Source organism: Erinaceus europaeus, chromosome 19, assembly GCF_950295315.1.
Source record: "Erinaceus europaeus chromosome 19, mEriEur2.1, whole genome shotgun sequence".
Classification (NCBI taxonomy): Eukaryota; Metazoa; Chordata; class Mammalia; order Eulipotyphla; family Erinaceidae; genus Erinaceus; species Erinaceus europaeus.
This window is the reverse complement of record NC_080180.1, coordinates 59,529,232-59,554,243: the sequence shown is the minus strand read 5'-3', so window position 1 is coordinate 59,554,243 and position 25,012 is coordinate 59,529,232. Positions and strand designations below refer to the sequence as shown.

The following is a 25,012-nucleotide window of genomic DNA, read 5'->3' as shown; positions in this document are numbered from 1 at the left end:
AAAAAATCATGTTGAGTGAAATAAGTCAGAAACAGAAGGATGAATATGGGATGATCTCACTCTCAGGCAGAAGTTGAAAAACAAGATCAGATTAGAAAATACAAGTAGAACCTGAAATGGAATTGGCGTATCACACCAAAGTAAAAGACTCTGGGGTGGGTGGGTGGGGAGAATACAGGTCCAAGAAGGATTCAGAAGACCTAGTGGGGGTTGTATTGTTATATGGAAAACTGGGGAATGTTATGCATGTACAAACTATTGTACTTACTGTTGAATGAAAAACATTAATTCCCTAATTGAAAAAAAAAGTGAAAAAAAATTAATTAATTAATTAAAAAAGAATTTCTAGTGCCTTTAGATAGGAGACAGCACTAAGCTCCTAGAACTTCTATACACTGAGCATGGTTGTTTGCTGCTAACCCATCTTGATCATATTAGATGAAATGTGAGAGCACAGAGCCTTTGCCTCACTGATGAAGCGGAATGGTTCAGTGATACACTTGCCGGATGATTCACTCCTGCAAATCACACTCGCAGGTGTATTTCACATCCTCTCCATGTGCTCTTACTTACTCACTACCTTGTGAATGCTGTCGGAGGGGTAAATACACACTTTTTCATTTTTCATGATTTTTTTTAATCAAACAAGCACCAGTTTCTTTAAATGATAATAGAAGAGGGCAGGGGAGATAGCATAATGGTTATATAAACAGATTCTCATGCCTGAAGCTCTGAGGTTCCAGGTTCAATGCTGGGTACCACCATAAGCCAGAGCTGAGCAGTTCTCTGCCAAAAAAAAAAAATAATAGAAGAATGCATTTGCCATACTACATTGTATTTTTGAAGATTTATAGTTTCCAGTCTAAAGTAGATAGCTAATACACATATTAATACATTCATCTTCTGAAAATCCCTGTAAGAATTTACAGGTATAACCACAAGCAGGACACTATAAACTGGTCTTATCTAAAGGTCTTCTCAAATACGAGGCAGTATATTTGAAATACGCAGGGATTTTTTTTTGTAAGCCTTTAGAAAAGATGAATTATAAAATTTTTAATATTGGATTATTTACTTTTAAGAGAAGATATTATATCCTGCTTAGGATTAAACCCAAGGCCTCATACATGCAAGTCCTAGGCTCTGTCACTGAACTACCTCCCTGACCCCTATTCAGCTCTTTATTTTACTCTATTTATTATAACAAATGACTGAGGTTTAGTAGTAATTTTAGTTCTCCTAAACCTTTCATTCATAATAAAATGAGCAATAAACACAAAATAAGAATTTTTTTTTTTTTGCCTCCAGGGTTATCGCTGGGGCTCTGTGCCTGCACTATGAACCCACTGCTCCTGGAGGCCATTTTTTGCATTTTGTTGCTCTTGTTGTTATTGTTGTTATTGCTGTTGTTGGAAAGGACAGAGAGAAATCAAGAGAGGAGGGGAAGACAGAGAGAGGAAGAGAAAGAAAGACACCTGCTGACTTGCTTCACTGCTTGTGAAGCGACCCCCCAGCAGATGGGGAGCCGGGGCCTGAACTGGAATTCCTGAACTGGAATTCTTACGAAGGTCCTTGCGCTTGGCAGCATATGCACTTAACCTGCTACACTACTGCCTGGCCCCCAAGAAATTTTAATATGTACCATATATCAGAATTAAACATATTTAGGGCTGGAAGTTGGCATACTCAGTTGAATACACATGCTACAGTGTACAAGGACCCATGTTCAAGCCCCAGGTCCCTACCTGCAGGGGGAAAGCTTCACATGTTGTGAAGTAGTGCTACAGGAGTCTCTTTTTGTCTCTCCCTCTCTGCTTTCCTCTTCATCTCAATTTCTGTCTCTATCCAATAAATATATAGCAAATATAATTTTAAAATACTTATATTGTTTCAGCCTGGGAGGTGGTACACTGGCTATTGTATCGAAGTCTGAGACATGAGGTCCTGAGTTCTACTCTTGGTATTGCATGTACTACAGTGACGCTGTGGTTCTGTCTCTGTCATTAATAAATCAATATTTTTATGGCCACAAGGGTTATTATTGGGACTTGGTGCCAACAGTATAAATCCACCCTCTGGTGGGAAATTCTCCCCTTTTTCTTTTTCTATCTTTATTTTCATAGGACAGAGAGAAACTGAGAGGGAAAAGGCTGACAGGGAAGAGAATAAGGAACACCTGCAGACCTGCTTCACTGCTTGTGAAGCTTTCCCCTCCTGCAAGTGGAGAGTGAGGACTTGAACCTGGGTCCTGGCACGAGACAATGTGTGCATTCATTCATTGTGTGCCACTGCCCAGTTCCCATAAAATAACAAATCTTAAACAAAATATTTACAGCATTTTCCAGAACTTGGAGTGCAGGCTCATCACTAAGAACATGGAAATGAAAAACATCCAATCCCTCCCCTTTTATTTAAACTAAGTTGTTTTTTAATCATTTTAAACTTTATTTATTTGATAGGACAGAGAGAAATTTAGAGGGAAAGGAGATAGAGAGGGAGAGGGAGAGAGGGAGAGGGAGAGGGAGAGGGAGAGGGAGAGGGAGAGGGAGAGGGAGAGGGAAAGGGAGAGAGGGAGAGGGAGAGGGAGAGAGGGAGAGGGAGAAGGGAGAGGGAGAGAGGGAGAGGGAGAGGGAGAGAGAGAGAGAGAGAGAGAGAGAGAGAGAGAGACCTGCAGCCCTGTTTCACCACTCATAAAGTTTTCCCCCTGTAGGTGGGGACCAGGGGATTGAACCCAGGTCTTTGTGCATTGTAATGTGTGTGCTTAACCAGATGTGCCACTGCTCGGCCCCCAAAGCCCTCTTAATGACTAGATTGGAGGATAGACTTGAAGATTTGGCATGATGTTAAAACACAGAACTCTCAAGAAAGATGACTAGTGCATTTCCTGAGATATTAGGATGAACAGACTCTTCGGAGGGCCAGCTGTTGCTTAACCCAGGGATCAAGGATTGGGGTGGGGTGCTGGAAATCTTGTGAATTGTACCCAAGCTCTTAGCAGAGGAAGAGGAGCTTGCTTTAATACTTGGGCCCAATATTAATTTAGTCCTGGTCATCTGAGGTGACAATTCCCTTTCCCTAATTCTGTGTTCATTAGATGACCTACTGACTTAGCTCTGTTTTGAAATTTTAGCTCCACTTACAGAGGAAGCAAACTGGCCCTATACACACTACAACATGGTCCCCATGCAAAATGAATTTCAGCTTTTTACATGAGTAACAGCTCTTCTACTGATAGGTTAGTTTTGGATGTTCTGTTTATAGATTGCTGACAGTGAGAAAGAGGAGTCCAAATTTCTAGTCTCATCAAAGTAATAGATGACCCAGAGCATTCCACTGGGAGTTACTTGGTTTAGTTCTTTGCCTTTGGCTACAAGAGCTTTATTTATTTTAATAGCCATGACATTTTCAGTGCTTAGCGCCCTGCCTCCAAAATAAAGGAATGATCTTTACCATCTAGTGTTCCGGCCTGGATCATTTTGTGAGCTCTTTGCTTGGAAAATGCGATTAGACTGTAAGTTGCACTGGTTCCTGTTCTCAAATTCTAAACTGGAAGAGACTGTTTCCCACAGTAGAGTGGATATTCTAGATCTTTCTAGATAGTTTCTTTTCTGGCTTCCCTTGAAGCTGTAGCATGGCAGTGTGTTTGGTTCAGCAGATCTCTGAGAGAGGTTCTAAGCAACTTTCCTCACTGGTAAAAGAAACACTTAGAAAACTGTCCCCTTTGCTGCAATTTTCTGTCACAAGTACTACTGTGTGGAGAAGATGCATATAGACCCCTGGCTGAGCAAGATACATTTTTTAAAATTTATTTAGTTTCCCTTTTGTTGTCCATGCTGTTTTTTAATTGTTGTTGTAGTTACTACTATTGTTGTTATTGATGTCATCTTTGTTGGATAGGACAGAGAGAGAAATCGAGAGAGGAGGGGAAGACAGAGAGGGGGAGAGAAAGATAGACACCTGCAGACCTGCTTCACCACCTGTGAAGCGACTCCTCTGCAGGTGGGGATCTGGGGGCTTGAACCAGAATTCTTACACCAGTTCTTGCACTTTGTGCCATGTGTGCTTAACCCGCTGTGCTACCGCCCGACTCCCACAAGATGCAATTTTAAAAAATTATCTTTATTTTTATTTATTGGATAGATACAGCCAGAATCAAGGGGTAAAGGGATAACAGAGAGGGAGAGAGTCAGAGAGACATCCGCAGCCCTGCTTCACCACTTACAAAGCTTTCCCCCTCCAGGTGGGGGGACAGGGGCTCAAACCTGGGTCCTTGCGCATTGTAACTAACATGCGTGCTCAATCAGGTGCGGCACCACCAGGCTCCCTGAACACATTTTGAGGTGGATATTTGGTCACTTACATATGTGAGTTCCCTTTTGAAATACTGGTCTCACTCAGGGTTATCAAGGGGGTTACTAACAACTTGATGAAAGTGTCTATGTTATGAATTATGATCTGAGCAATCTGGGTTATTCAGGAGAGACATGACAGTGATTCCACTCTGATCCATATTAATGTGATTGGAATTCCGAGTGGAATCACTATCAGTTTCACCCAAGCCAACTCCTTTTAGAGGGGTTATGCTAACCACAGTGGAAAGGAGCTCAGCTACAATTCAGAGCTTGTGGATGGATATTGAAATAACACCCTAATAATAACTTTTGAAAACAGGGGTTCAGGGGCCAGGTGTAGTGTACCTGGTTAAGTGTACACACCACAGTGCACAAGGATCTGGAGTCAAACCCCTGGTCCCCACTTGTGGCGGGAGGAAGCTTCATTAGTGGTGAAACAGTGCTGCAGGCATCTCTCTTTTCTCTTCTCTATCTCCTCCTTCTCCCTCAATTTCTCCCAGTCTCTGTCCAAGATAAGTAAGTAAATAAATAAATAAATAAATAAGTTCAAGCAGGTGCAGAAATAATTAAGATCTTCGATTTCTTCCTCCTATGAGGATTTCTTCCTTCACCCAGAAGTGATAACTTACCAAGAAAGTGGACTCTTGCTTTGCACACACTCTGCTCCTTTCTAAAGGTTTCAAAGTAAAGGCTTGATCACAGGAGCCTCCTTCCAGAGTAGCAGCAAGTGAGAGAAGACAAGAGGAGGTTGAGTTCTTTGGGGGATGTTGTGTCATTCTCATCCAATCTGAGAATCAAAGGTTCCCTTCTCCTTATAATTGGTGCAACTGGAACTGGGTCCGAACTCAGTTCTGCAGCTTCTTAGTTAGTTCCAACAACAAAGTACTGAATTTCTTTTCTCTTCCTTAGGTTCTCTCTCCCTCTCTCTCTCTCTCTCTCTCTCTCTCTCTCTCACACACACACACACACACACACACACACCTTATACTCTAGACTGTTTCATCAAGATAACTCCCCACACAACACTCACCTTAATGCAATTAATGATATGACAGAAAACAATGAATCTTCTTCTATTGGTAAAGTTAATTTACATTAGAGTGCTTCTGAATACTGTCTCTGAGAGTGTTATGAAGAAAACCTAGTTAAGCTCCAAACCTCAGATCCACTGAGACCTGGAACTTTTGTGACATGGAACCTTTGTTTTTGTACCCTCACTGAGAGGGAAGAGATGCTGGAGAACACCCAAGGAAGTCAGGCTGATCTTAGAGGGAAGAGGAAAAAAGGACAAATATGGGATAATTTCACTCATAAGTGGAATAAATCGACAACTGAGACACATGAACTTGAAAAATACGTGTATATAGTCAGCCCATAATCATGATCTTCAGATAACTATGATGGTTGCCCAGAACTTTGGTGGTGGGAGTGTTGTGGAATTATACCTTTATTATCTTTTTTAAAAAAATTATTTATAACATGAAAGTATTGACAAGACCACAGAATAAGTAAGAGGAGTACAACTCCACACAATTCCCGCCACTGGAACTCCATATCCCATCCCCTCCCCTGATAGCTTTCCTATTCTTTAACCCTCTGGGAGTATGGACCCACGGTCATTATGGGCACAGAAGGTAGAAGGTCTGGCTTCTGTAATTGCTTCCCTGCTGAGCATGGGCGTTGACAGGTCGATCCATACTCCTAGCCTGTCTTTCTCTCTTTACCTAGTGGGGCGGGGTTCTGGGGAATGGAGGCTCCAGGACACACTGGTGGGGTCCTCTGCCCAGGGAAGTGCAGTTGGCATCATGGTAGCATCTGGAACCTGGTGGCTGAAAAAAAAAAAGTTAACATATAGAGCCAAACAAATCGTTGACTAATCATGAACCTAAAAGCAAGAATATTGCAGATGAAGATTTGGGGTCTCCGTTTTGACCTCTATTATCTTATAATCTTGTAAATCACTAATAGAAATAAAAAAGAAATCTGAGTTAATAACGCAATAATAAGTGATTATAGGACTAAGTGTACATAGAAGCCAAATTATCATAGATACATAAACATGTATCAAACACACACACATTCATGTCTGCATGTGCATGTACACACATTGTTGTTGCTGTTGTTGGTGAAACAGACTGGAGGTGGCATCTCAACTGGTAAACTGCCGGACTGTTACCAGCCACTTAATCTCTCCCTAGGCTCCTCGCTGTCCACAAGCCACACTGTGTTTGCACTCACTGGTGTGGGTTCCTGAAGTCTGTCTAGTCCCATTTTGTTGCGGTCCCAGGTGGTCTCCTTTGGTATTCCTTGTTGACCTGGAGGAGAGGAGAGAAACAGCTGTTGCTGCCCCATAGCCCTGCCTCTGGAAGTCCCATCACGCACATATTCTTTTAAAGCTACTATTTGCTTTTTTTTTTTTTTTTTGAGCTTGAGACGAGGAGTCTTTTCTCCTTTTTGGCCAGGGTACACACAGGTGCTTCTGTCTAAATAAAATCTTGCCTTTCTAATAGGAGCCAGCTGTGATCTTTCAGTCACCTGAGACTTCAATCTTTTTATCAGTCACTTTATTCATTGAATCTGTGTTTGTAGTTGCTCTGTAACACCCTGGACAATTTCCTCACTTTGTAACACAAAGTGATTAGGAAGCGGGAATTCAAGAAACTGAAGAGTTTCCTGCCCTGCTGGCGGCTAAAATAAATGTGGGACCAAAGAAAAGTGAACTGAGAGATACTGCTGAGAAGCCAAAGGCCTTTTATTTTTCTCCTTCCTAGAAAAGCTACTGACTTTTGAGCTAGGGGAGGCAGCAGCCAATTGTGAAGCCAGAGGTGTGTGTGTGTGTGCGCGCGCGCACGCGCTGTGTAGTGTGCAAACCCACCCTCCAGCACCTGCATGACAAATCCTCATTGACTGAACTCAGTGATATGGGAAATTTATGCAAGTTTGAAGCTGATCTCAACCCAGCTTCTTCCGCTGTAAAACAGGGAACAGTGAATGGTATTTCAGAGTTTGGCTGTGGCTGTGATAAGACACTGAATTATGTTTGTTCTGAGTAACTCCCTGGGGACACAGCACGGCTTTGGAACAATCCAACTCAAACACAGAAATTTAACAAATTCTTGACATTAATCCCCCCAATTAAAAAAGAAAGAAAGAAAGAAAGAAAGAAAGAAAGAAAGAAAGAAAGAAAGGAATTCTTGGAATGTATACAATCTTAGAGGGGGAAAAAAAGGTATTCCTGTATTGTCAGTTGCAACCGCAGAGCAACCCTAAGGAAAGGCGCTATTTATGGTCCTGGTGGAAGTTTGAAGGGTTCTGGACTATGTTTTCCAACAAACAGAAAACAGACTTGTTCTTGGCTTGTGGTCTGTTCTTAGGAGGCCCATAAAGAAGGTCAAAGTCATGGACTTTGAACACTAAGTCATCTGAGCCTTCACCTTCTTCCACGTTGCCCTAAAAGCTATTAAATGCATTTAATAGTAAAAATGTTTTAAGATGGGGGAGAGGGGGCAAGAGGTGACAATATGGTTAAGCACATGTTACTCTGCACGAAGTCCTGGGTTCAAGCCCCTGGTCCCCAGCTTCAGGGATGGGGGAGGGAACTTCAGGAGTGAAGCAGCACTGCCTATGTTCCTCTTTCTTCCTCTCTTATCTTCCTCCCTTTCTCTTGCTTTTTCCTTGTCTCTATGTAGTAAATAAAATACTTAATAAAATTTAAGACCACTGTCCAAATGGTAAACATTGTCTCTGGGATGCCAAGTCAAGTTATTAACACAATACTCAACTATGATTTAATTGTTAATTCATTAACGTCAAAGCCAGATTATAATGGTCAGTTCTGTGAGGTTTATTTAACTTTTACTTCTTTCCATAGTGCACTGTTATTGTCTTAAGGCAGTTTTAAATTATTTCATCAATCTTTGTCTGTGCTTTTAATTTATATAGTGAAATTTACTTGTTCACTGGAGTGAGTAATTTTCAATATGTTGCCAAACAGCCACTGGCTATAGAAAATACAGCTTGCATATAAATTTTTTTCTTTTTTTTTTCTTGTTTGCTTGAACACAAAAACAAATCATGCCAAAAAAGCAGCTACATCAAATTGCCAGCACTTATATACCTAATCCCAAGTGTTTTTTCTGTAATTAAGGAAACCAGTGGGACCTGTATATTTAAGAGGCAAGTGGCTCAAAGTGTAGCTCCTGACTAGGATCATTTTCAATGTCCCTCTTATTATTTGTCCTTTTATCTCTTCAGTCTGACTAAATGCTTTCTGTGTCATGCAGTCCACCTTGTTCCAGAACAGATCGATCGATAGGTGTAGATTTTATTGTTATCCTGGACCCAGATTATGCTTGAATTCTCATTTCCAGGAAGCAAACTCCTTTCAGTTTCCAAATGTTGTTACAGTTTTCCAACAGCTCAGAATATTCCAGGTGGCTACCTGCTAAAAGGGTTCTCAGACATTAAGCTTCTCACCCCTGGGAACTGAGGGCTAGATTCTGATGCCCATAGGCTAGTGAATACCAGCTAAAATCAGAGCCCTCCCTGCAGCCCTCCAAGGCAGCCCCTTGTTTTGCAGCTTCTGGGGTGCGGTGATATGCTGTCCTCTGGCTGCAGGCGCCTCTGGCTCTGTGAGTTGGTACCTAGCTTCCTGTCTCAGCTACTGGGGCCAGCAGCACACAGCCCCTGTGCCCACAGCATAGATGAAACCTGGACCCAACAGGATAGGGCTGTAGGATGGAGCCCTGCAGGGAGGAGATGACCTGAGATTGATAAATTGGGTTGAACCTAACTTCACCAGTTCATATGCTAAAGCTGAACCCGGAAACCGAAGGAGCCCTTAGGGGCTCCGACCTCACCAGCCTGGCCCTTGTGAAATAGCAGAGAACGAACAGGAAGAACAGGACACACTAAGGGGAGTTAGGAGGAAGTTTGAGGCATCATTGTTCCTCCCCCCCCTTTTTTTTTTTGCTCTAGGGTTATCACTGGGGCTTGGTGCCTGCTTTACCAATCCACTAATCCTGGTAGCATCACCCCCCCCAATCTTTTTGGATAGGCCAGAGAGAAATTGAGAGTGGAGGAGAAGATGGAGATGGGAGAGAGACAGACACCTGCAGACCTGCTTCCACTTGCAAAGTGGCTCCCCTGCAGGTGGGAGCTGGGGGCTCAAACTGGGATCCTTGCTCTGGTCTCATGCTTTATCCTATGTGTGCCCAACATAACCTTAACCTATTATTTTTTTATTAGTGATTTACAAAATTATAAAATAACAGGGGTATAATTCCACACCATTCCTACCTCCACAGATCTGTGTCCCCATCCCCCTCCAGCAGAAACTGCAATAGTTCTCTCAAGGTCACACATGTGGGTTGACTGCATATCTACATCCATATACTTTTTTTTCCCCTGTGGTCCTGCCTTCATTTCCTAAGTTACACCTATGCCTATAACTACTTTCAATTGTCCTTCCTTTTTCCTTTACTCTCTCAGATAATCCAAACATTAAAGCATCACTGTTTTTGTCTGTTTTTTCTTTTGCTTCCAAGGTTATCTTTGGGCCTCCGTGCTATGAATCCACTGCTCCTGAAAGCCAGTTTTTCCATTTTATTGGATAGGACAGGAAGAAACAGAGAGGAGGGGGAGATAGAAAGACAAATGCAGACCTGCTTCACCACCTGTGAAGCTTTCCCCCCTGCAGGTGGGGAGCTGGGGACTTGAACCTTGCTCCTTCCACAATCCTTGCACAATCCTTGGAATTTGTACTATGTGTGTTTAACCAGGTACACCACTGCCTGGCCCAGAGACATCATTGTTTTAGAGGCAGGAAAACACCTGGTCTTTGAATGCTTCCTAATTGTCCCCACACCCAAATGCATAAAAAACTGACTTACTGGAGGCTGGTGGAGGTGCTGCTTTAGTTAATTGTTCCCATGCAGCCCCCCCCATTAAAAAGTTAGCCCAAAGCAGTGAAGCCCAGCTGATAACCCCCCACCCCCCAAAAAGAAAAGGCCTGACTGGATTCAGAATTACTGGCATCAGGAAAAATAAAAATTGCATTGCCCGAGAGAGACATTTAGTTTCTTTAAATATAATTTCCCAACAAGGGCAAACTTTTGAGTGGTTACCATGATGACTTTCACACTTTTATCTCATTTACTTTCTGATGTAATTATGGAGAGCCCTTAAAAAAAAATAAGTATGGCAAGATTTTTTTAGGTGAAACTTCATGCACACTGAATATATAAATCTTTTTATATTTAATTTTCAACATTTACATAATGCAAGGAAAATATAATTAAATGTTGTACTAAACTTCAGAGGTTTTTTTTTTAAAGTTTTTTGTTGTTTTTTCTTTTTCTTGTTAATGTTTATTGGAGACAGCCAGAAATTGAGAGGGGTGATAGAGAAAGGAGAAAGACACCTACTGCACTGCTTCACCATTCCCTAAGCTTTCCCCCTGCAGGTGGAGACCAGGGGCTTGAAGCCCAGTCCTTGCGTAAGGTAACCTGTGCTCAATCAGCTGTGCCACCACCTGGTCCCTGTTGTTGGTTTTTTTTTTTTTTAGTGACATGACTGAAGAATTTGGGGAGCCCCAAAATGTGCAGTGATTGACCCGTGGGCAACGTGCTCCCAAGACCAGGTGTGAGACCTTGAGGGAGCAGCGGGCGGGGGCTTCATCCAGCAGTCAAAAGCTGGGCTCCTTCCACTGCAAGCGGCCACAGCCAAAGACGCATTACTGAGCTCCAGTTCCTGGGATCCCATGCAATGTTGCCAAAGCCCTGGACCGTGCAGTGATCCCCAGACAGGCTCCCTGCTTCCAGGTCAAGGTCACTGCAGGCGCCTGGCACAGAGCAGCCTCCCAGGTATCAGCCTTCGCCCCGGGGTGGGTGGGGGCCGCAGGCAGAGCAGGTGCAGGTGCAGGTGCAGCCGCCCACCCGCCCACCTTTCCCCTTCCCGCCAAGGGAGCGCGCCCTGAGCCCTGCGCCCTGCGCCCTGGGCCACCTGCTGGCGCCTGCCCCGCAGACCGGGGCCCGGGAGGGAGGGACTGGGCCGGGCCTGGGCGCGCACCTCCACCTCCCGCGCCCAGAGTGTGCTGGGGGGGGGGCGCCGTCGGGGGTGTGTGTGTGCAGTCTGGGCGGCCCTCTCTCCCTCCGCCGACATTGTGATCTCCGCCGGGGCTCCCGGCCGCCTAGTTTTCTTTCGCTTTTCCTTTCGCTGAGGGGTGGGGACACCCCGTATCCAGAGCGTCCCGGGGAGTCCCGCCAAGTCCGTGGCGCTCGGAGCCCATGCCCGCCTGCAGCCCCCCGCCCTGCACCCGGACTCCATGGAGGTACCGAGCGCGCCCCGGGGAGGGGGACGGACTGGAGGGGGGCAGGCTGGGGAGCTGGAGCCTCGCCAAGGCCCCTCCCAGAGCGGGGGACCCACCCGGCTCCCTTCGGCTGCCGGCCGCCGCCCCGCCCTTGCACCCTCCCGTGGGGCGCGTTGCGGAGGCTGCAGTTCCCGGGCGCTGCCAGCCCCCCGCGGCCGCCCCTGCCTCGCAGCCCGCCGGCCGTGCGCTCTCGGGCTGCGCTCCGTGCGGGGAGGCGGTGCCGCGCGCTGGGGCCCCCTGGCTGCCCGGCGCCTGGGAAGGCGCCACTGCTGCAAGCACCCCGCTAAGAAGTTCAAGTAAGCTCTTGGCTCCTCCTCACAGCCCCTTTTTCCAGACGCCCTGCTTGCGGGTGCTTCCTGGGCAGTGCACCTGGTGCCAGGCGCTGGCTGGGTCTGCAGTCTTCTTGCAACTGGAGGGTCAGGGATTTGCAGCAATAGGTCACTTGTTTGGGTAGTTGCCGCCGGTTCCTTGTTATTAGAGGGAGACATGCGGAAACTTGTAATGCAACATTTTTATTTTGAGGTGACTGTGAATGGAAATCTAGTTAATGTTTGACAGAGACAGCCAGAACTCGAGAGAAAGGGGGAGATAGAGAGGGAAAGAGACAGACACATCTACAGCCCTGCTTCACCACTCCTGAAGCATTCCCCCTGCAGGTGGGGACTGGGGGCTTGAACCCGGGTCTTTGAGCATTGTAACTTGTGCGCTCAACCAGGTGTAGCACCACCCGGCCCCCAAAGCCGATCTTTAAATACACACATTTTATATAGACTCACCAGTGTTCTGTTTGAAACATGTAGGTGCTTCTGTGGGCATATGACTTGTTTGAATTTAAGATTCATTTTAAAATTATATTGGCTTTACAGTCTGTGGGAAGGTGATTCTCCAATGATGCGTGTTAACAGGTTCTTAAACTGAACCAGTCTGAAGTCTGCAGTGGTGGTTGTAATTGTAACGTGGTTGGCACTGGGCAGTCTCCAGCTTCTTCAAGCTCCTTTCTAACGTAATATTGCTGGTGGCATCTTGTGATGGACAGGCTTCCGTGTGTTGTCACTGTGAAGAGACTCTTTAAAATGATTGAACAAACAGATCCAATCTGAATGGTTACTTCATCACTGCTGCTAAGGAGAGTTATTCCACTGTAAATGCCATAACATTAAAATGGAATCACTTGTCCTTTTTCTTAGAAGCATTAACAGGCATAAGAACATAGTACTTAGAAAATGACAAACAAAGGAATAGCCACTTTGCTTTTTAAAAGTGACAACTCAAGCTTTTACTTAAGTGTCAGGAAAAGACCAGCAAGACAGTTCACCTGGATATCTTACCTGCTTGTCACATTCGGTCTTGACAGCTTCCAGTCCAGCCCTCACCACACTGGGGAAGCCTCAGTGCTGTGGTATCTTTCCTTCTCTCTATCTAAAAAAATTAAAGAAAAAGGATTCAGAACTTTTTAATTGGGTTATAATGACTTGCCTTTGTGTTTCTTCCCCTTGTCTCTGCTGTCAAAGTTTTGAATCTCCTCAGAACAATTCCCCTTTGACTTTCTCATCTCTCCTGTGACTTTCTTATCTCTCCTGTGACACAGTGGAAGAGGGCGAGGTTGGCCACTGGTCTGGGGTTCTTGAGTGGCTTCCACGCACAGCTCTGCTGATTTGGAGTGGGAACTCCAGAATTGGATTCACAGCTATGATCTTGGTTGGGTTTTTTTTTTTAAGTTTTTTTTATATTTATTTATTTATTCCCTTTTGTTGCCCTTGTTTTTTTATTGTTGTAGTTATTATTGTTGTTGTCGTTGTTGGATAGGACAGAGAGAAATGGAGAGAGGAGGGGAAGACAGAGAGGAGGAGAGAAAGATAGACACCTGCAGACCTGCTTCACCGCCTGTGAAGCGACTCCCCTGCAGGTGGGGAGCCGGGGTTCGAACCGGGATCCTTATGCCGGTCCTTGTGCTTTGCGCCACCTGCGCTTAACCCGCTGTGCTACAGCCCGACTCCCTTGGTTGGTTTTTTTTTTTTTTTTTTTTCTGCTGTGAGCTTGTGGGTTGAAGAAAAAGGATGTGATGCTTTTGCTTAACTTTTGTCTGAACTCGCTAAGTTTACTTCTGTCAAAAAAGCTACACAGCACAAGACAGCGTGGCCAATGTCATCAATTCCTGTAGGGTGAGGGGAAGACAGTGGCTTAAAGCTGGTGAAATAGAGCTTGCTCATGACAGGGATTTTTGTGCTGGACAGTTGTGCATCTCAACCTGGGAGCCCTGGAGAAACTTGAGGGAAAGACTGAAAGAAGCCCTGGAGTGTGATGCATAGGAACTTTGTTTTGCTTTCTAAGGATAACAGCTATAGCTTGAGCCAACATTTGCAAGTAGTTGCCAGACCAAGATATTTATTAAAACTCAGGATGTACAAGACTGGCCTTTCCTCCCCATCTCTCACAATCTATTGTTGTTTGGTTTGTTATGTAACTATTCTTTTGAAGGCTAGTTAATAATAACTCAAATGTCCTCAGGTCCAAACATGACTTACGGGAAATAAAGTGAATTACAGCAAACAGCTGCTAAGGGAGTTGCAGGGAATTCATATGCATGACAGGGAACACCTGCTGAGTTCTAGCCATGTATTTATTATTATGGGATAGAGACCGAGAAATTGAGAGGAGAGGGAAAGAGACAGAGACCCTTGCAGTACCACTTGTGAAGCCGCCCCAACCCCCCCCCCACACACTGCAGATAGGGACCAGGGGCTTCACCTGGATCCTTGTGAACTGTAATGTGACTGTTTAAACAGGTGTTTCACCACCACCTGGCCCCTCACCTGCTGTTTTTTTTAAGTCAGGTTTGATATTTATTTTCTTTAATTTTTTGTATTATCTTTATTTATTGGGTAGAGACGGTCAGAAATCGAGAGGAAGGGGAAGACAGGGAAAGAGACAGAGAGACACCTGCAACCCTGCTTCACCACTCGCAAAGCTTTCCTCCTGCAGGTGGGGACCTGGGGTCTCAAACCTGGGTCTTTGTGCATTGCAATATGTGCGCTCAACCAGGTGCGTCACCACGCGGCCCCACCTGCTGAGTTCTTACTACCTCCTAGGTATTGTTCTAAGTATGTAATTTCTTTAAAAATCATCCTAATAAACACTTGTGGAGGTAAGGACTCTTTCAGAGCTGAATAAACTGACATATAAAGTAACTTTTCCACAGCTGTAAAGTGATAGAGTTGTAATTCTAACCTGGGCAGATTTAATATGACTGATATTTATTTATGAAGAACATTATTTACACAGACCTCTCTCCCACAGTCTGATAGCCATAGCCAACCACTGGGTTATTCTGGGTAGATGGTTGGATTTAAAATAATGCTTGGGTGGTGTTGTGTGGATGGCATCATTAATAATGTGTTTACAGATTATCCTTTCAGTCTTAACAACATTCACCTGAGTTGATGACTCTTGGGCCTTGGGGAAATGTCTCTGTGATTTTCTGAATGGAAACAGTTGGCCTCATCTGCATGGGGTTTTTCTAATGTAGCTAGACAGAGCTAGCACCATGGAAGGCTGCCTGCTGCTCTTTGCCTATCAAGCCATCAACCTGGTGGGAGGCTGTGATTTCCAGAGAGATAAGGGTAGATGACTTCAATTGTGTTAGCCTGCGCCTACAGTTTGGAAAGTACCCTTTTAAGAGGGCTCAAACTCCAACTCCATCAGCACCCAGAGAGAGAAGGACAAGGAGAGGGACACATGGAGGTAGTCATGTTGTCATGAGTGGCTTGGAGGGGAAGAGAGGATTGGAAGAGAGGATTGGATCAGGAAGAAAAAGGGGGCAATTGTGTATAAATGTGGACAGATAGTTGTAGAGATAATGGTTGGCCCATGTCTACAATTTTAGGGGAACTGCAGTGGCTTGTAGTGGGGAGGCTGAAGATTCAGAACTCTGCTGGTGGGAATGGAGTAGATTTATACCCCTGTTGACATGTAATTTTGTAAATCAATATTAAATCACAAATAAAATTTTAAAAAAATAAATAATTGCTAAAAAAATTCGTTAAAAAAAAAAGAGGTAGTCAGTGACTCAACCCATTGAGTGTACATGCTACTATTCTCAAGGACCTGGGTTCGAGGCCTAGCTTTCTACATAGAGGAAGGAAACTTCACAAACAGTGAAGCAATGGTGTAGGTCTCTCTCTCTCTTCCCTACCCTTCTTACCTCCCTCTCTCCCCTGTCTTCTCTCTGTTTCTCTCTGTCCTATTTAATAAAGGAAAAATGCCCACCCAGAGCAGTGGATTCAGAGTGCAGGCACTGCGCCCCAGTGATAACTCCGGTGGTGATGATAGAGGGCGGTATAATTAGATCAGCTGGTTATCTTTTTAAAATTTATTTATTTATTTATTAGTGGGAGAGGTAGAAAGAAAGAAAGGAGGAAAGAGAGAGAAGCAGGCACTAGAACACCCTCTGCTCTGGCTTCTGGTAGGGCTGTGGATTGAACCTGGAACCTCAGCATTTGAGGCAGGACCATCTTTGCATAGCCCTTATGCTGTCACCCCAGCCCCAGCTGGGCATCTTGTAATAATACTACTTCCTCTTCCATAGCTGAACTTCCTCCAAGCACTGATAGCTTTGTGAGGAGACTAGGAGAGTGGAAGAAAATATTAACTAAGAAACTGCAACTGACCATGGTGTTTGGAGAGGCAGACAGGTGTTGGCTGTGGGGCCCTGAGGGCAGAGCCAGGGCTGGCATTCTCTCTCTGGGCCTGCCCCCAGGTGTCCTCCAATAGGAATCTGACAGATGAGATATACCCCCTGGTCTCCAGCTCTCAAGTATTTTTAACTGAACATTCTTGAGCATGAAAATAGATGGTATATTTGACCAACTTAGTTCTCCTTACTTGTTAGCAATAAAAAGTATAGATGGTAAAGTTTCCTTTATAAGTAAACGATAAAATTATTTCAGGGGCGGTGGCAAAGAGCACAATCCAAAATCCCAGATTCAGTCTCCTGTGCCACCATAAGCTAGAGCTGCGTGGTGCTCTGGTCTTGACATTTGTCTCTCTCTCTCTCTCTCTGAAGTCTCTCTTACTGCAAATTAAAAAAATTAACATATTTATAAAGGGGTCAGGCAATGGCACACCCTATTGGACACACATTACTATGTGAAGAGAACCAGGTTCAAGCCCTCGACCCCCACCTGTGGCATGGGGGGAGGGGAGGGGAGAGCTTCACTAATGGTGAAACAGTACTGCAGGTGTCTCTCTCTCTCTCCATCTGTCTCCCCTTCACTCTCAATTTCTCTTTCTCTCCGTCCAAATGTAAATTAAATTTTTAAAAATTTTTTATTTAAGAAAGGAGACATTAATAGAACCATAGGATAGGAGGGGTAAAACTCCACACAGTTCCTACCACCCAATCTCCATATCCCATCCCCTCCCCAATAGCTTTTCTATTCTCTATCCCTCTGGCAGTATGGACCCAGGGCCATTGTGGGATGCAGAAGGTGGAAGGTCTGGCTTCTGTAATTGCTTCCTTGCTGAACATGGACGTTGACTGGTCAGTCCATACTCCCAGTCTGCCTCTCTGGGGAAGTGGGTCTCTGGGGAAGCGGAGCTCCAGGACACATTGGTGGGGTCTTCAGTCCAGGGAAGCCTGGCCGGCATCCTGATGGCATCTGGAACCTGGTGGCTGAAAAGAGAGTTAACATACAAAGCCAAACAAATTGTAGAGCAATCATGGACCCAAAGCTTGGAATAGTGAAGAGGAAGTGTTGGGGGGGGGGGGTACTCACTGCAAACTCTAGTGTACTTCTGCTTTCAGGTATATATTTTGCACTAGTTTATGGATATGTGTGAACATATGCTGTATCTCACCGAACCTGGTCTATATCTAGGTTTTGAGACTTTGTTAGGAAGTGAACCACCTGGGATGGAATTAGAGAATACTATGAAAGGAAAGGTCTCACCCGAGTAATGAAGCTGAAAGGTTGTCGTTCCACACCTGAAGTCTCTGGGCACAGTCTGATCTGAAGCATGTTGAGGTGGCACTGAGGTGGCGTTGATTAGGTTGCGATCGGCAGATGCAATATTATTTGATATGGATTGGGAGAGGTATGCGGGAAAGTGGGCCCTACCCTAAGGTTCCAGGACTGGGGGAAATATAGGCTCTATAGTGGAAATGTGAAGTTCCTTCTGTCAAAAAGACAATGGATAGTTACTGTTATCATCACATTATTTGGTAATTGGGTTAACTTTGAAAAGTCCCTTTGTTAGGCTTTGCTTTATAATACCCAGTATCTTGTATATAGCTGTGCCACTGGTTGCTTCTGATCTACTTGGTCTAGGCTTTTGAGAGAGTCCGCATATCAAAGACACAGCCTATATATTAAAAAGACTCAGTCTGTGTTTTAAAAGTTCGAGACATACAGTCAATTTTTCCCCATCTCATATAAATTAACTAGTGATTTATATGACTACACTTCACTAGGAGTGTACATAAACACCATTCCCACCACCAAAAGACTGTGTCCCATCCCACTCCCCCACCCCCCACTGGCTCAGGAAGCCGCATGTCCACCCTCCCCCTCACCACAGGGTTTTTACTGTAGTGCCCTACTTTCAGTTACATTTTTTTTTAAAGCATTCAGTGGCACAGAGTTGTCTCCATGGTAGAGCAGAGGATTGGATGCATGAGGGCTCCGAGGTCCCAGGTTCAGCACCTGACAGCACTGTATGCCAGAGCTGAGCATGCAGTCATCTTTATTTCTGAAGCATTATTAATAGATCCAGAACACCTCGTGGACCTTGGTTCAGTGGCTACTTGGCATGCACGGCTGACCCCAGTAGGCAGTGCATGCCAAAGCCTGCAGAGTGAGCCCCAGAGCCTGTGCTTGGTGTGCAAAAGGGGAAAGTGATGCTGTGTTTAGTGGCAACTCCCCTTTCCTTAGCCCCCTGGAAATAACAGGATTCTGAATGAGGGTTTGAGCTGCCTTTCTGTGAAAAGGGAGAACGGCGGCAGAGGAGCAGAGCTAGCTAGAAATCTGACATTTCTGACATGTCCTTTCTGAAATGGAAGAAGTGGACCTGAAAATAGTCTTCCCTTACAGTCCGATGACAGAAAGCTCCAGAAGCACCTATGAGGGGTGCTGACTTTTCACTGGGAAGACCTCAGTGTTAGTTCAGCCTGCCCCTCTGGTTGCTCTTGGTTTCTGAAGAACCAAGGCTGACGGGGATGGGGGGGACTTGAAATAAGGGAGTGGGGTGGGGAAGGCGGCTGGGAGACATCTGGCAGAGAGCAAGTGGAAGAGGGTTCTAGAAGTTTCTGCAGCCTGGTCCCCCTGTTGGCCTCAGCTGCCCTCACACATTGAAAAGAATGAAAAATCAGCTTGGGAGTGGCGAAATGACACTTAGGGAGGACCCTCACAAAAATAAGTCAAACAGTAAATCCAGCACCGCTAGATGCAGTAGAGTGAGGTGCAGATTAAGACACACCTACAGAGAGAGAAGCACTTTGAGGGGAAACATCACTGGGGCCAAAAGAAGGAACACAGGAAGCAGCTGCCTACAACACCACAGCTGCCCTCGGTGCCCTAGCACCTGGCGTGTGGAGCTGGGACTGGAACGTGGGCGGTACACGGCAAAGCATGGACCCCACTTGGGGAGCTCTCTCTCAGTCCGGGCAGCCGTGCTGGACATGCAGCTGAGACAGCGGGGTCCCCCTCCCCTTCTCCAGAGCTAGGTCACAGAGTTGACTTGCATTGACTGCAGTGAGGGTCAGCTCATTCTGCAGTTTGTCAGCTGGACAGACGGACATAAAAGAGAAAGCATGGGGAGCTGGGCGGTAGCGCAGCAGGTAAAGTGCAGGTGGCGAAAAGCACAAGGACTGGCATAAGGATCCCGGTTCGAACCCCGGCTCCCCACCTGCAGGGGAGTCGCTTCACAGGCAGTGAAGCAGGTCTGCAGGTGTCTATCTTTCTCTCCCCCTCTGTCTTCCCCTCCTCTCTCCATTTCTCTCTGTCCTATCCAACAACGACAACAACAATAATAACTACAACAATAAAACAACAAGGGCAACAAAATGGAATAAATAAAAAAAAAAAAGAATCCCGGTGTCTCCCCCTCTACCTTCCCCTCCTCTCTCCATTTCTCTCTGTCCTGTCCAACAACGACAACATCACTAACAACAAGGGCAACAAAAGGGGGAAAAAAAGAGAAGGCATGAGGATGTCACAATAGCCCTGCTGGAGTATTTTAGGTTCTGAGTGCAGATGAGGTCGTGCGTGCTCAGGATGGTATGGCTGTAGACAAAGACGGTCGTAGGATACTCGTCCTGGGTAGGATTTACGGAAGGAAAAGATAAATCAGAGCAAAGGCAGGCAGGTAGAGAGTCAGCCAGCGTGAATCCATTCTGCTGTCTGCTCAAGGATGGGGCTCTAATGCTTCATCCTGTGCTTCCATCACTGATTTCTTTCTCCTGTGAAGCAGCTGTATTTTCCCCACTGCCAGTCAGCCATACTGGGATTCATTCCATTGGGATAAAAGAAAATCAAACAGCTCAGGCCAGAAGAATAGCTCACCTGCACAGAGCACTGACGCCTTGTGCTGTGTACAACCCAGGTTCGCGCTCTGCCACCACTACACCGAAGGAAGCTTCTGTGCTGTGGTGTCTGTCTGTCTGTCTCTCTATCTCTGGAAAATAACATAAAACAGAACTCCTTTTCATGAAGGAAAACTTTCAGTCAAGGAGGTTCAGTGTCTCCACTGTGAGCCAGCACCTCAGTTGTTGGAGGTGCCCATAGCCCGCCGTGAACTCCAGGGTGCAGCCTTGCTCCTTCTCTGATCTTCAGCAGCACCTGGACTTCTCTTGTTGCTGGGTTAGCAACCACCCCCACACATCCCACACCCTTTTCTCCCTTCCCCCTGCCTCCCAGGCATCAGGAGGCTTCATCCTTGGGCCGCTTCTTTTGCTCTGCTCGCTGCCTTTTTGAGGTCACTGGTTCCGTGGCTTTAAATCCTTCCGCGTAGTGATGGTTCATGGATTCATATTTGCAGTCACGCCCTCTCCCTGAACGCCAGAAGCCTGTGAATTCAGCATCTAGGCAACGTTCCTCCCTGGATGTTTTCAGGGGTCTCTCGGCTTTCTCTCCCTTCCCCTCACCAGAAAGCAAACCAAAAACCATAGGAGAAAAAAAAAAAAAAGCCCAAGCTGATAACACACGCATGTTATCATGAGCAAGGATCCAGGTTCAAGTCCCAGACCCTCACCTGCAGGGGGAGGGGAGGGGGGGGAGAAGCTTCAGGAGCAGTGAAGCAGGGCTGCAGGTGTCTCTTTTCCTCACTCCCTGCACAATTTCTCTCAGTCTTATCAAATAAAACAAAAGAAAAAAAGCCCCAAACCTGCGCTCACTGTCCTGCCTCCTCACAGGAGAGCAGTTTGCATAGATGAGGCCCAGGTCATCCTCTGGGAGGAGTTGTTCTCAGGTATAAGCTGCTCACCCAGCTGGCCTGATGGTCAGCAGCTGAGGCCACTGCACTGGCTGCTGTTGCCTCTCTCCATCCCGTGGGCCTCAGCACAGCTGAGCACGCTGGGGCTGGGGACTGGTTGCCCCTATGCCTGGGCTCCCCCTACTGTGGCACCCAGCAGTGGGGGGGACAGAACAGGATGGAATGGGGGGACATGGGACCATAGTCTGAAAGTGCACTGAAGTGCTGCGGCCAGCCACCTCCTCCTTGGCAGCTTGGTCCCTCAGTAGAGGACGTCAGCCTGTCGCTGGGGACAGTAGAGTTGGGCCTAATTCTCCTCACCCTGGAAGCAGTGATTGTTCTTGACTGAGGCTCAGCCTGGCTCCCTGGGACCAGCTCTCCACGGTGTTGTTGCCTTTGTCATTGCGGCCTTTTGGGCCCTTCCACAGGCTTCTTCGCTACCAGAGAGACAGCAGTGCCCCGGCTTCCTCATCTAGTACTTGGCTGTTCCCTGTGCTTAGAGGGATATATTTGTGTGTGTGTGTGTGTGTGTGTGTGATTTTTGTCATTTAGTGGGTGATGCTTTTTGTATATTTTGGCTTTCGTATTAATACCAGAGCGTTCTGTACATTTTATTGACATTTGTTTCATATAAAAATGAAATCACCCCACATCTTTTTCTTTTGCTATTTTTCATATTTATTTATTTATTTATTTATTTATTTATTTTTGTCTCCAATTGCTGGGGCTTGGTGCCAACACTATGAATCCACTGCTTCTGGTGGTCATTGATTTCCCCCCCCAATCATTTTATTTGGTAGGACAGAGTAATTGAGAGAGATGGGGAGGTAGAGAGGGAGAGAGAAAGTGAGACACCTGCAGACCTGCTTCACTGCCTGTGAATCGACCCCCCTGCAGGTGGGGAATGGCGGGGGATGTGTGTGTGGCTCGAACCTGGATCCTTGTGTGGGTCCTTTGCACTTAGGACTGTGTGTGCTTAACCAGGTGCACCACCACCTGACCCTTCCCTCCTTTTAATATTTTTAAAAATATATTTTTATTTGATAGGACAGATAGAAATTGACAGAGGACAGAGGGAGAGGGAGAGGGAGAGGGGGGGAGAGGGAGAGATCCGCAGACCTAATTCACCACTTGTTAAGTGCTGCCCTCCCATCCTGCAGGTGGGGACCATGAGCTGAAACCCGGGTCCTTGCACACTGTAGCATGTGCACTCAATCAGATGGGCCACCACTCACTTAGCCCCCCTATCATTTCTTTAGGGTTTTTTTTTCCCTCCAGGCTCATTGCTGGGGCTCTGTGCCTGCACTATAAATCCACTGCTCCTAGAGGCCATTTTCCCCTTTTTGTTGCCTTGTTGTCATTGCCATTGATGTTGTTGTTGCCAGAGACAGGAGGGGAAGACGGGGGGGAGAGAAAGACAGACATCTGCAGACCTACTTCACTGCTTGTGAAGCGACCCCCCCCCCCCCGCAAGTGGGGAGCCGGGGGCTCGAACGGGGATCCTTACGGCTGGTCCTTGCACTTCATGCCATGTGCGCTTAACCCGCTGCGCTACCCCTCATTTCTTTAAAGGTAATGTGTGCACTCACCACCTGACCTCTTCTTTTTTCTTTTTCTAAAGAGAGGGACAGAGAGAGTAAAAGAGACAGCAACCTCTTTCAGTGTGGCTGTGCACCTGGCAAATCTGTACACTGTCCAGCTCACTGACCCCAAAACCCTTGGTCCCAGCTCCAGTTAATCTTGGCTGCAAAACAGGCAGCCCCGGGTCTAACGCCATGCTCCGGTGCCTGGGCAGGCCCGACGCACCACCTCAACTCTGCAGGGCCCCCTGCTCCCAGACATACTCTTTAACCTCAGTGTACAATCCTCACAGGCACTGAGTTGATCTTTGCCCTACAGCTGCTCTCTCTCTCTCTCTCTCTCTCTCTCTCTCTCTGAGTCTTGTGTTCCCAGGAGAGGCTGGAATAACTACACTTGATTTGTCCAAGTGGGCAGAGCAGTCCATGGTGGGGCTGCTTCCCTTGGACTCTGTGTGCACTGTGATGAACTCTGCCTCCTGCCAGTTCCCCTCACTTGACTGCTAGGCACGCGTCTGGCTTCTGCATTGTCCCCAGGAACACTGCTGCCCTCGCCCCTGCTGCCTGTGCCCACAACCCTCACCAGCAGGGCCCGTGCTCCTCTTTGGGTGGTTCCTCTCCTCCCAATCTCTCATCAGTGTTACCCTCAGTGATCGGATATCCTTGTAATCAGCCCTCACACATAGTGGTGTAAAGTACCATCTCACTTACTCCATTTTGGTTCTTGTTCTTACTTCAGAAATTAAAAAATTTGGACAGCACTCTGGAGGGGGGTGGGTGGAAAGAAATCCTATGCAGGGCTGGTGAGATAGCTTACTGGGTGCTGTACCTGTCTTGCTGCGTGTGGGTCCAAAGCTTGAGCCTGACCTGCAAGCACTGGGGTAAGCTTTGGTGCTGTGGTGTCTTTCTCTTTCCCTTGTTTCTGGCTTTCTCTCTCTCTCTCTCTCTCACCCATCATTTAAAACAAACAAAGAAACAACCTGTGTTCTAGGTACTTAGGTCCTAGTGAAGAAAATAGGAAAGCAAGGAAAGGAGGAGGAAGGAAGGAAGAGAAAGAAATCACCATGCTTGCCTCTGGGATCTTCAGAAACTGGACAAGTAACCAGACAAGCATGAGACTGATTGATGAGAAAATTGCAAAGAGCAAGTTTGTGTTAGACAGACGACAGAACTAAAACTTCCTTCAATATTGCTGGGGCCGGGCTTGAACCTGGGTCCTTGAACTTGCACTCAAGCAGGTGAACCACTGCCTGACCATCCCTCCTCCCCCATAATAGTTTCATTCTCTTGCGGAAATCAAGTCAGAAATCCATCCACCATGGAAGGGACATGGACTCCACCGCCCCCTGGTGGGAGGTGTTGATTGGTGGCTGCCATCTTTGGAGTTTGCCAGCCTTAACAGGAAGCTGTTAATAACAGGTCAATAAGATGCTGCTGCTCTGATGAACTCTCCGTGGCCTTTTCTTCTTGCTTTAAAATCCTGTTACAATGATCAGGAAGTTGCTTCTGTGTCTGTTTTTCTCTTAACTCCTCTACCACCCTTCCCTGAGTCCAGTGGTTCAGGTTCCTTCCTCAGTACTTGTCTAAGGCTCTTTGACCTTGTTTTCTCACCGAGAATGCTCACTCCTGCTCTCTCGCCCCTCTCCTGTCTCCGTGGGGCCTGACTCAAATGTCCCCTTCACATGAGTCTGTCCCTGACTGGTGGTCTTCATGTTCAGCTACCCCCAGAAGACTACTGTGTACAGCTGTAACTCTCTGAGAGATGACTGGGTTTACAGCACCCTGTTCTTACCTCTGAGGGTCAGGTGTATTTGGAATTGGGATATCATCATCATCATCATCTTGTTAATATTATTAATATTATTTTATTGGAAAAGTGACTGTTAACTCCCACCTCTCCCCATTTGAACTTGAGCTAAATGGAAGTTGTAGCTTCGCTGCGTTGTCCATTTCTGTATCTGCATCACCCCCTCAGTGCCTCCTCAGCAGAGTCTGCTGAACAGACAACTGGATGCTTAAGATGAGGGCATGTTCAGAGTCGTGGGGAATAGAAAGAACTGTTTCCAAGAGATGCTTGGCTGACACATTTGATTTACTCAAGGCATTGCTTCACTTGCTCCAGTCAGTAATGCCGTCGAGTACCTCGAATAGTCCTGCATTGTCTGAGCACTTGCGCAGCTCTGCAGCGTCTGAGCACTTGCCTGGGTAGGTGCTGCTGGGCTCCGATGATGCCGAGCTTTGAATCTGGA

The 25,012-nt window shown here is 46.3% G+C and overlaps 1 protein-coding gene and 1 long non-coding RNA gene across 5 annotated transcripts in view; one reads left to right on the top strand and one right to left on the bottom strand.

Moving 5' to 3' along the window:
* Positions 1-5,695: 5,695 nt before the first annotated feature.
* Positions 5,696-11,558, bottom strand: LOC132534658 (uncharacterized). 2 transcript variants are annotated; one of them, XR_009546396.1, is made up of 3 exons: positions 11,421-11,558; positions 6,459-6,658; positions 5,696-6,181 (listed from the first exon to the last, which is right to left on the bottom strand). It is a non-coding gene; the product is annotated as an uncharacterized LOC132534658 (long non-coding RNA). The 2 variants fall into 2 exon arrangements; XR_009546395.1 differs by lacking the exon at positions 6,459-6,658 and having other exon boundaries at positions 11,421-11,520.
* IL15 (interleukin 15) overlaps positions 11,549-25,012 on the top strand; it is an 86,174-nt gene continuing 72,710 nt past the window's right edge. For 2 of the 3 annotated variants that reach the window (XM_016190397.2, XM_016190404.2), the window contains exon 1: positions 11,891-12,017. The gene's annotated coding sequence lies outside the window, so the exon portion shown is untranslated. Of the gene's footprint in view, positions 11,683-11,890; positions 12,018-25,012 lie in introns of those variants that run through there. The other variant, XM_060179041.1, reaches the window with a different exon arrangement.